Below are 8,193 nucleotides of genomic sequence, written 5' to 3' on the forward strand. Positions count from 1 at the left end.
ATCACTTCAGGATAGAGACAATCCCATAAGAGTTTACCTTACAATCTTCTCTCCTTCTTCCTAAAATATCTGTGCAATTATCCTCAATCACTGTTGTTTTAGCACATTTGAATAATGAATCAATTATTATTTTCACTTTTACATATATTTGTCCTTCTAATTTTAGTGGCATTATTCTTGTCTTTCAATCCCAGACACCCGTGTCTTTGCAGACATTGTCCATCAATAGAATACTCACTTGATACAGAATGTCTCAGTGATTTGCCTATAAATCATTTCCTCATTACAGAAATAGCTAGTGTGAATAGTTGAATTGTTGAATATAGTTAAATAGTTCTCCAATTTTGTACAAACTTCAAAAATACTAGAGTTCAAACAATTTGATGACACTAATTTTGAATGATTGTCACATTTTTTATGCCAATGACAGCTAAAACAAAAGGCAGTGCCTTAATTTGTTTCATTTTTATTTTTATTTTCATTTTTCTCTTTCTCTTGCCATCTATCCATTCACTAATCCTCTAGAGCCAGAGCACCCAACTCAGTGTTCATTTTATTAAGTCTTTGTCCATCCTCGCATTCTCTCACTCAGTGGTCTGTGTCACCTGGCTGTCTCCGCGCTATTTGTTCTCTGAACATTCTTCCTGACCAAATTCTTAGAAATGTTTTCCAAAAACTATTTGAATTCTTGAGCTTGTGGGGTGTTTTTCTTTTTTGTTAAAACAGAGGATATGTATTTTACTATGATTTTATTTTTAGAGAGGATCATAAAGTTAATTTGCAAATAAAAAGTGCATGCAAGTAAATTTCTGAGGATTTGTATGTCCAAAATATTCATTTTTTGCCATCTCATCTGATTAATCAGTTAACTGCAAATACATTATAATTTTTACTTGAAGGAATGATTTCTTTTCTAAGGTACAAAGTTTCTAAAGAAGACAATTTGTTCCCCATATGAATGAGATCTCTTGCCCATGGAGTTGTAAAATTTTATAAGGTTGTGTGAAGATGAGAGACATGAAATTCATCAGGCTGAAATGTGTATTTTATCTATTGCTTAGTTCATGTTGTCCTTCTTATATTCTATTTCATTTTATACATTTATTATTAAATACTGTAGGTGGTCACGCATTCACTGAGGGTTACTTAGTTTTACTAAGGAGAATAATCTGGCTATTCTAAGCAGCCTGTAGATTTAATGAATGAATAATGGCTAAGCTGTTGGAAAATTAAAGAACTGAAGATTGAAGAATAGACTCAGAAATGGTAGGAATTACCTTGTCTTTTGATCTTTTCAACTTTCTGTCATTAGAATCGTAAAAGAGCAGCAAACCAGTAAACATTCCAAAAAGTGTCAGATTCCTTTAGGAGTCTGTATATGATTTTAGTTATGAGGGGCATGAAACACCTGCCACCGATCCTACAAGACGGTATTCAGTGTTGAAGCACAGGCAATATCACTAAATTCAAATGTACTGCTGTTTTCAAAATAAAGCGAAGTGCTCAATAACAATAAAATGCCAGCAAGTTATTGTAGGGATTACAGTGTAACCTTTATGGCTTCTCATATTTAAAAATTCTCCATCTTGTTTTAATTTTATATGCCTTTTTAAAAAAGAAATTGTTCATTTTCTCCTCATGCTTTTATTGCTTCATTTTATTTTATTTTAACAGTATTCCTCTAATTTATGACAGCTCCATTTAAAACTGGTTATTGTTTTCTTAATTGAAAGGGCATTATGCTAATATTGTGTTCTTTAATATGAAAACATAAAAAGATAAGGCTGAAGATTCCTTTGAACGCTACTCCAGTAGTCGTTCACTGCCTGGGTCTCCTCTGCCGGCGCTGCCTCAAGCTTGTATTTATGCTTCCTCTACAACTCTCTCTTTCTGCACAGCTACAGACATGTAGAAGTTTTGGAACTGCACATGTTAGAAATATCTATTCTTATAAACAGAATTGCACTGTGTTCAGTGCTTGGCACATCTTTTCTCCTTACCACATTAGTGTTTGGGAACCATACCAGCCTAGATACAATTCAAGTTTTTTTTTTAACATATTAAAAATTGAGTTATATATTGTATGATACAGAGAGCACACTTTATGTATAAGGCTCAGAAATTTCACAATGAAACCAAATATAAATATGCAATATTCTTATCAGTAGGTAGTCGACTAGTCCACTGTTCTTATCCCATGTACTTCTCATATGGGTCTAGAGTATGTCTTTTGCAACAGTTCTACTTTACCTTTGAAAAACATATGTTGTGCAATCTGTTTTATGTTAGTTATTTCAGTAATTAATTTTAATTAATTTTAACCCAAGATTATTCTTTAAAAATATTGGTGAATATACCATATTTTGTGCATCCATTCTATGGCTAGCTACTTGGTGCATTGGTCAATTTTCCCATGCTTCAATAAAATACCTGACACCTACAACTGAAAGATCCTGAGGTTTATTTTGGCTCACAATTTTGGAGGTTTCAGTCCATGGTCCAATATTCCAAGGCAAGAACATCATGGCAGAAACATGGTGGAAGAAACCTTTCTGGTCACAGCAGCTGGGAAGCAGAGTACAATGAAAGACCATCAAGAGGAGATACAACTTCACAACATGTCCCCGGGTTCCCATAGCTTCCAAGAGGAGCTTGTCTCCTAAACACATATTCAGCCATAACTATAGGTGACACAGGCTTCCAATAATTACATAATCACCCCTCTAAGAATCTTAATTCAGCCCAGTTGTCTAAATTAACTAACACATTTTGATTTATATTGAATTGAACTTTATTGATACTGTATCTGTTAAAAATAAACTTCTATGTTTTAGATATTAGTAATACTAATCCTTTTTGTTACATAAGTAGGAACAGGACATGACAGGTCATCAGTCAACCACACACTTAGCTTCTGGAATATTAAATAATTTTCAGGATTTTTTAAATATGAAACAGAATTCCATAAAATTTTCATTTTTTTTCACATTGCTGCCAATTCTTGGTATTGCTTTTTTCCTATCATGCATATCTACTGGTATGCCTCTATGGGCATTCCCTGATGAACAATATCAAACAATTTTTTCCAAATGTTCTTTAGCCATTTTCCTGTCATCACAGTATATATGTAAGTGTTTTGACTCATTTAAAATATCCTTTTTTATCATTGATTTAATGGGTGGTCTAGTATAAATAAATAGTAAGAAATAAATCATAAATATCTTTTCTCAATCTGCACCTTTTTCATTTTCTTAATATCATCATTCAGTGAAAAGGAGTTGTTTATTTTACTTAAATCTCCTTAACACGTCTTTTGAGGGCCGGCCAAATAGCTAAGCAGATTAAAGCGCCTGCACAGTCAGACTCACCAACTCAGATTCAATCCCTGGTTAGCCCTGCTGGCTCCATTCCCAGGGCATGTTGACATGATGATTGAAACTGAGTGTGGTGGCACGGGCCAGTAATCTCAGCTCTTGGGAGGCTGAACACAGGCAGATCACTCTGAGCTCAATCTAAGTAGGAAGACCCTGTAGACCCTGTAGACTATGTATTAAAATAAAAAAAGTCTTTTACATTTACATTTTTTTAGAGAAAAACATTGATCTCAATTACTTTTATATTTATTTTCATAATAATATATTAAATTATATATTAAATTGTTTGCCTAAATAGTTTCCTTGTTCATACTGACCCTAGTTATTGATCTTAGGAACTAGTTATTAGGTCTTAGCTTATACATTTCCTATGCTTATGTTCTATTTAACAGTGGTTCCTTTTGTAAATCAGATTTTGGAATACATATCACAGTGTATTTCATGACTCACTTATACACTACAATTTCATAACTATGGTACCGTGTACAACAACTATACAACTACTGTACTGTGTTAATTTACAAAATTTCAAATTATTTTGATACATTTTAGAATAATTTCATTTCTTAAGACTATTTGGCTATTTTAGATTACATTTTTGTCTACGTATTTTGAAACATGATTCACAATTCCTACAAAAATGGATTTGAGTAGGATGGCATTTATCATTTTGAGGAAAATCATGTTGTTAATGATATTTAATTGTAAAGTTTATGTTACATTTATTTATCATTAAATCTATTTCATTGATACTTCCTAGTTTTATGTGTAAATCATAAAGTCTATTTCTTCCCTTCCAATTCTCAGACATTAATTTGAACTCTCAAAGTTGAGTTTTTTTTTATTAGAATGGAATGTTGTCTCTCATTCATGATATTATTTGCTTGAAATTGTCTTTACCTAATATTAATATGGTGCTCTACAAGTTTAGAAGGTTTGTTTTGGGCACCATAGCCTTTCTACATAAATTGAATTATACAGGAAAAATAATGCATCTAACATTATGAGACAGTTTCTTCGTATCCACTCTGACATTTAAATTGATTTTTGAAAGTTTTGAGTCACACAGTTTAGATTTGGGTATGTGACTGAGAAAATTTAGATGTTCACCAAATATAATAGAGAATATTCACTTTTAGTTGCCATATCATCTGATTCAGAATTTTTAAATTTGTCCTCTTCCTGATTTTTTTCCAAATACATTTTAGGCATTTCTATCTCAAATATATAATTTATTTTAAATTGAAGATATTATAAGAAATATTATTTGACTAATAAATACATAAGCAAGTAATATATAAGATAAATTGCTATAGTAAATATTATATAAAAGTGGTAAATTTGTATACACAGTAAGGCAGAAAAGGTGATAAATAAAACAAGAAAATTTTTATTAATGCTTTAGTCAGGATAAGATTGATATGCTGTTTCTTTTCTTTTTCTTTTTTCTTTCTTTCTTTCTTTCTTTCTTTCTTTCTTTCTTTCTTTCTTTCTTTATTTTTTTTTTTTTGGCAGAACCAGGGATTGAACTCAGACCCTTGCACTTGCCAGGGAAGCGCTTATTCTACTGAGCCATCTCCTCGGGTGATATGTTGTTTCTAAAGTCATATCTTTACAATTATTTTAAAATACTTTCCTAATTCATACATTAAGCAGAATTTCATGCCATTTATTTTTTTCATAGACTGTCACAGAGATCCACTCCTAGTCTGAGTTCGTCAAAAGACAGGAATCTTATGAATGAATGAGTCTGTATCTTCAAAGCAGTCTCTGCAATGTAATATGAATGATATTTTACAGAAACTAAAGCAATGCGCTAATTGACTCACGGTAAAGGGTAGTAGAAAAAAAATGATCCTGAATGATTTATATGAGTCAGAAGGCATATTTGTTTCGCATTAAAGGGAAATAAAGCCTGAAAGTGAAATGGGACATTCATTTTCACAAAGCTGATGAGGTCTTGAAGCCATTATAGATTTCCATGTTCAAGATGTATATTGTAGAAAAAGCAAAGATTTGTACTTTGATTTATAATGAAGCTAAAACCAAACATCAGGCCTAAGATCTCAAGATATTTAACAAAAAACACAAGAATGAAAGATGTGAAAATGAGAAGAAGCATACATGAATAACTTATATCTTTTAAAAGTCTCAATTCTTTTTCATAAAAAATAGATGAATTCAGGTCCTTATGTAGTTATGTGTAAAATGCCGTGTCCTAAGTTAGTGACAGGCCCTCCTTGAGTCACTAATTGGGCTAGAATGGCTGAAATTGGGGTCCTACCAGTGTGTATCACAAAAATCTAAATTCTTAAAAATATTTGCATCATTATAATCCCTCAAATGGAAAGCTAGTTTTCATCAATAGACAGAATAAAAGCCTGAATACACATTTTAAAGAATATAAAATAACAGAGTTTTTTTTTTTAATAAGTACTAGAAGCAAAATTAATCAGTCTTGTTTCTGTTTGAAACTAACTGGTGGGTTGTTTGCTAATAACCATTCTTTTTACAGTGAGATAAAATCTCAGTGTTGTTTTAACTTGAATTTCTTCTTCTTTTAAATGTTTTATTTATTTATATTTGGTACAGGCTCTCGCTACACAACTTGGACTCGTAGTGATTCTCCTGTCTCAGTCTCCCTAGTGCTGGGATTACCGGCATGTGCTATGCATGACTTCTGTGCCAGCAAGGTATGTGGTAGCAGGGATTGAGCCCAGGTCCTTGCACTTGACAGACAGGTGTTTATACCATTGAGCTGTCTCCCCACCCCCTTAATTTGCATTTCTCAAATGACCAGTGATGTTGAACAATTTATTCAGGTAATTATTTGCCATTTATATTTCTTCATCAGATAGGTTTGTATTCCTCTTAGATGCCCACTTTTTGGTTTGGACCATTAAATTTAGGATTCTAATTTTTTTTCAGTTCTTTTTATGTGTTAGATGTTAGGACTCAGTTGAAGGAACAACTGACAAAAAAAATCCCATTTTGTGGGTGGTAATTTTACTCTGTTGATGATTTCTTTTTTTCTGTGGAAAAGCTTTTTAGCAAGATGAGAACCTAGCTGTTGATGCTTTGTAGTATTTGCCGTATGATCAAGGTTTTGTTTATGAAGTCTTTGTCTACATCTATACCTTTAAGAATTCTACCTATTTTCTCTTGCAGCAGAGTTAGTGTTCCTGTTTTAATATTTATATCTTCGATCCATCTTGGAAATCAACTAATAACAAATGCTGATGAGGCTGTGGGGAAAGGGAACAATTATCCACTGAGGGTGTGAGTGTAGACTGGTGAAACCATTGTAGAAATCCCTCAGGAAAACTATGATTAGAGGTCCCATTCAGCACTTGTGTTTAAAACTGTGCAGTTTGTAATAGCTAAATCTTGGAAAGACCCCAAATGCCTATCAATTTATGAATGGATAAAAAGGAAGTGCTTTTTGAAATATACAATGGAATACTACTGAGTAAATAAAGGAGAAACTCAAGACATGTATTTCTAAATGCATGAACCTACAGACCATGTTCTTAAGTAAAATTAACTGAACGCGCAGGTGTAAATATCACACTGCCTCTCACGGGTGAAAAACTGCAAGTGTAAATAAGAACCCAATTTACAATCAATATTGTGAAATGGAAAGAGATTGTTCAAGAGGAAAGGGAAAGTTGAGAGAGGAAAGGAAAGGAAAATTTTTTAAAAACGAGAAAAGAATGCTAAAATTGTATCAAAGTTTTGTAAATAACGAAGGAAGTCGGAGTTGAAGTGAGGGAGGGGAATGCGACTGAAACAAGCAGAGACACATCAAGGTCCATGATTCCCCATGATGAATGCTGCCACTGTACATCCCTAAATCATACCAATGAACTTAATTAAATTTTTGAAAATAAAAGTAAAAATAACTGAGGAATGTTTTGATTAATAGTGAAGGTAAAGTTTGTACAGACACTGGACTGCTGTTTCTTCATTTTAAATTGCTTTTGTATGTAAAGACATTAGCAGAAGATGATGGAAATGAAGTGAATTAGAAACAATTGAAATAGTTATACTGCATATGTTTAAAACTAGTTAAATAATTTAGATGAACAAGGCAAGCTAAGAACCAAAATAAATTAACTAAAAATGTTACTACCATGAATTATGGAATGCACAATGAATTTTAATTTCATAAGTAGAATGTAACAGTAATGATTAATTTTAGAGAAGACAATGAATGTAGAAAATTTAAAATTATGGATATATGATGTTGAAGGGTTTAAAGAGGTGGCATAACTAAAGTATATAATCCAATTATAAAAGTCGAGATATACCTTCGAGGATGTGGTGGAGACAATTTTTTTCATTATAAAATGACCATTTTGACAGACACACTGCTACTCTTTTTCCTAAAATGCACCAAACATTATGTTAAATTGCTTTTACCTTATGCATAGTCATTGATCTCTTGTAGAAACCAATTATCAAGTTTGTGGAAGTACAGCAGGTATCTAAACCTGGGAATATCTGGGTATAGAATGCAGGTCACAATCGCTATCCTTTACAGGTCTACATTCCAGACTTTGTCTTGAAAATTGCTGCCCAATGTATTTTGTTCAAAAGTGAAAGAAGATGAGTATAGTTCAATAATTGAACACAGTGAGAAAGGAAACCACAAAGCACTGAGAGAGGAAAGAAGCAGAATGATGTGCTTTAGCCTCCTATTTTTATTATCCTGAAAATCGGTTCCATTCTTCATTATTGTCTCCATTTGAATCCGTAACTTACTTTTTCTTTCTTTCTTTCTTTCTTTCTTTCTTTCTTTCTTTCTTTCTTTCTTTCT

Source organism: Octodon degus, unplaced genomic scaffold (genome assembly GCF_000260255.1).
Source record: "Octodon degus isolate 3935 unplaced genomic scaffold, OctDeg1.0 scaffold00028, whole genome shotgun sequence".
Lineage (NCBI taxonomy): Eukaryota > Metazoa > Chordata > Mammalia > Rodentia > Octodontidae > Octodon > Octodon degus.